This window comes from Pinus tabuliformis, chromosome 1_2 (genome assembly GCF_031772625.1).
Source record: "Pinus tabuliformis cultivar Carrire ecotype Pingquan chromosome 1_2, CPIR1, whole genome shotgun sequence".
NCBI classification, from domain to species: domain Eukaryota; kingdom Viridiplantae; phylum Streptophyta; class Pinopsida; order Pinales; family Pinaceae; genus Pinus; species Pinus tabuliformis.
In genome coordinates this window covers 12079775-12084369 of record NC_142298.1, presented here as the reverse complement: position 1 = coordinate 12084369, position 4595 = coordinate 12079775, and positions in this window count along the sequence as shown.

The window sequence follows — 4595 nt, the reverse complement described above, 5'->3', positions numbered from 1 at the left end:
CTAAAGTTTAACCATAAATCCACTTAAAAATGTTAAGAATTAATAAACTTTGGAAAAGCATAGTTATAACCCAATGATGAGGTAAATGTAATGATGTGAAGGTGGAATGGAGGTGACATGAAGGTAATATGGAGGTAATGTGAAGGTATTGGTGAATAATGGATTGAGAAGAGGAACTATTCTGAGGCCCAACATACCCCCAAACTAAAGGTATTGCATGTCCTCATGCAATCTATTACATTACTTTTTGATACTTGAGTTTTGGCTTAAACTCTGCATGATATCATTTACTTAACTTTTGCAAAGTGTTTTTGATGAATTGCAACTTGGTTGGTTCTTGTGTTTCAACCATATTTTGTTTGTTGCATTCAATTTTAATGTATGATCTTTGCCTATTGATAATGTGATTTTTATTGCAGAGTATTTTTGTTGGAATGCATCATGGTTGGTTCTTGTGTAACAACCATGATTATGTTAGAATCCAATTAACTTTTAAATACTTTTGACAAAGCCATTTATATGCTCATGTAATAGTGAATATATTTTGAAGGTATGTAGGTTTTAGAATCTGATATATGAATATGGATGTTATATGAATGTGGAAACATATGAATGTGAATGTATTCCCCCCTTCAACTGATGGTTTTGGCAATTTGACAAATATGACGAAAGGAAGTGAAGTTTTTCCAAAAATTATTATTTTAACTTTTCAAGGAATTAAATGGTTAAAAGTTAGAAAATATCATACCTTAACTTACCCTTTCAAAAATGGATGAGAGTTGTGCACGTGTGGCTGCAAAATTCTATTCATAGTCTTCTTTACATGGTTGTGAAAATGGTGGATGAAATCGAAAAAGTGAATCTTTTATTGTTGTTGCATCTGTTGCTAAATCTGCTGTTGGATCTTCTGCTGAATGTTCAGAATCTGCTACTGAATGCGGCTGAAAATGTATAAGGCTTGGAAGGTATACAAAATTCAGAATTTACACTTCCCCCCCCAGCCTTATTTATTGACTTGTCCTCAAGTCATCTACATAAAAAAACTGAAAAACAATGAAAGGAAATCTGCTTCATCTGTTACAAAATATGGGTCTTCAAGTCTTCAACATTCGATGGCACAAATCTTACTATGTGAATAAATGTTCTGGTGTCGAACATAGCAAGAAATTGTTAACTTAGTGGCCATTAATGAATGCCACTAGCCAACACGAGAGCTCCCACCATTGATTCCAATGGGAGTCAAGATGCCTAACACATCTTTGTAGGTACGAATAAATTTGTTGTGGTCGAGTCACCTACAAGATCCAATGAACAAGGAATATTAATGTACTTCCATTGTTCATTGGCAAGAGTACTTGCCATTAAGGCATGCAAGTCTCTAGGTGTTTTTTTAAAGATTATTAGACTCTAGGACTTTGACTCAATGATATGTAGAAGTAGGGTTTTATTGGTGGAAAATGAAAAATGCTAGGGAAAAGAAAATGGAAATGGAAAATGGCAAGAAGTTTGTAACTAAACTTCTTTGCTTTTTATTGGTGCATTAGGAATGGATGAGAAGAAGTGCATGTTGAATCAATAAGAATTGTTGTTGTGAAAAATGGATATGTATTCAAAATCTTTTTCAAAAAGGGAGGTGCAAGGGAGTGGTTGTGGACGTGGATTTGTCTTTAGAATTTTTCATGAATTTAGTCTTTGGAAGACCAATTTTCGTCACAATGTAATCTCCTTAATGATCACTTGATTATCCTGTAACCTGTAAAAAGACTTGGTAGAAAGAAAACATAAGTGTGTTCAAGAAGAAATGGCTAGTTCCTTCATGATTCTTACGAAAAAAATTCGTACCAAATAAAACAAATTAAGGACAATCAAAGTGTTGAAATTGACTCAATCATGATATTAATATCAATCCATTCTTAAAGAAATAACCATGAAAAGTAAATTTACTCCCTGTTTGTGCATGGCAAAGAGCTCGGCATTATAGATTTGTTGTGTCCTGTAGATTAATATGTTATGAATCATAGAAAAATATGAAGTTGCCATACAAATTATCATCCAACTGAATAAATTTCATTTGTGCTACGTGAATTTTGTGCAAAAATTTTTAATTTTTTTTGCACATGTACCAACTCTTACAGTCTTAATCAATTCCTGTAATTCTCATGATTCTCTCAATTTGCATACCACCAAAGTTTTGTTTTATAAAAAATTCCAATATCCTTCACATGCCAATATTCACCTTTTAAATCACAAAACACGTAACAATTTTTTTTCAATTTTACTATATATCTGTTTTAAAAATGATAACAATCATAACAATAACAATAACAATCATAACCTAACATTATAAAACAATATATTAACATATTAATACAATCATATATTAATATATATCCTTACAACATAACAAACATTAAATAACAAACATATACAACATATTACAATTAAAAATATAACAATTAATAAAATATTACAATTATATTAATATAATTATAACAACATAACAAACATTAACTATAATAAGAAATTAGAACTAAAAGTATATAACTAAATCAAAACAAATTAAAACTAAATATATAAAAAAAAATACAATATATAACAAAAATAAATACAAATCAAAATAAATGCAAAACAAACAAAAAACAAACACAAAACAAAACGCAAAACTTGTGAAATTGAAGGCATCTGGAGGGTTTTTGGGTGAGGCGGGATAGGAACGGCAGCGCTGCAAGAAGGACCGGCCCTGTCGACGACCAGATTGCAGTGCAGAGTACACCAATCAGATTTGCTAGTCACCGATAGGTTCACGGAGGTAGGGATTACATCTTGATTGCCACAATTGAACACTTTCGAATCCAATGAATGAAATCGCAATCTCTTCATTCCCGAGCTTGATCCAACATCGTGGCATGGAATTGTGTGCAACAATTGTATGCTCACTGGAATTGACCTCAACAATCTGAATCTTTCTGGAGAGATTTAGCTCGGAATTTTAAGTAAGCTTAAAATGCTTCAAAATATAAATCTCTCTAATAATTCTCTTACAGGGAAGTTGTCTGCAGAGTGGGGAACATTACCGTGTATTCATTATATTGATCTCTCAGACAATCTATTTCATGGGACCGTTTCAGTGCAAATTTGCAGTATGCGAAGTGATCAAAATTTGTCATTTGCAGGTAACAAACTTACTGGAGTAATTCCTGATTCAATTGGTGGAATGAGCTCTCTTCAGAAGCTAGATTTGAGCCGAAATTCGTTTTCTAGACGGATGCTAAGTACTTTGACAAATAAGGTAATGCTGCATCGAGGCAGCTCAAAAATAGAAAACCTGAGATTAAAGTGCGTAATAGTGAGATGTTAGTGGAGGTTTTGTGATGACACAAGTGTGATTTGAGAAACAAGTGAACGATGCATCAATATGGAAAACATTTTTCATCATAAAAGCTTGCGAGAAACGCGTAGCAATCTTGACACATCATTTTAAAACTCAATTTCTAGCCAAATAAAAACGAATTTCTAAAAAAATAAAATCTGGGTTTTTCTCAGAACAGGGGTAGTTATAAAACCCAGAAACGATTTGCTCCAATTCATAACTCATAGTTACCAAGTTTGAATTCGAATTCGATTCGATACGAAAAAAAAATTCGTCAATATACATCTTACACTATTAGTCAATATACATCTTACACCATTATTAATAACATTTTTTCTTAAATTTTTAATAATCTAAATTAACATTTTAATTATATTATAGAAGTTGCAAATAAAATTAGACATTGAAATTAGTAGAAACAATTATTCTTGAATGAAAGTGAATGAGATATGGAAATTAGTAGAAACAACTCCTCTTCAATGGAAGTGAATAAGATCCAATGCGGGGAACAAACTCTTTAACATTAAAAAAAAAGGGAACCCTTAAAAATTGTAAGTTGGTCAATCAAAAGATAGTAATTAATGTTGTAGTTTTTAATGATAAATATTTAGGCAATTTCTTAATTAGTAAAGTAAAATATAAATTAAAAATCATCAAATTAGAATTCTTGTTTTTTTCCTAATTGTTCAAATAGAAGTGAATGAGATATTGGAATTAGTAGAAACAATTCCTCTTTGCCAATCAAAAGATAGTAACTAATGCTGTAATTTTTAATGATCAATATTTAGACAATATCCTAATTACTAACTGAATAAATTATAGATAAAAAATCATTAAATTAGAACTATCAAGAATCATCAAATTACAAATATTTTGCTATTTTCCTAATTGTACCAAAAAATAGTAACTAATGCTTTAATTTTTAATGACGAATATTTAGACAATTTTCTAATTATTAACTGAATAAAATATAGATAAAAAATCGTTAAATTAGAATTATCAAAAATCATCAAATTAGAACTATCCTACTGTTTTCCTAATTGTTTAAAAGATTTAGAAACCATACTATATTTTATTTACAAATTTCTTAAAAGAAAAAAACTAAATTACAACCAATTTTATTATGAATAAATATTTCTAATTACATTACTCACTCATCAAAGAATTATAAAAAGAGATTAAAATTAAAAAAAAAAAACAAATATATATATATATATATATATAT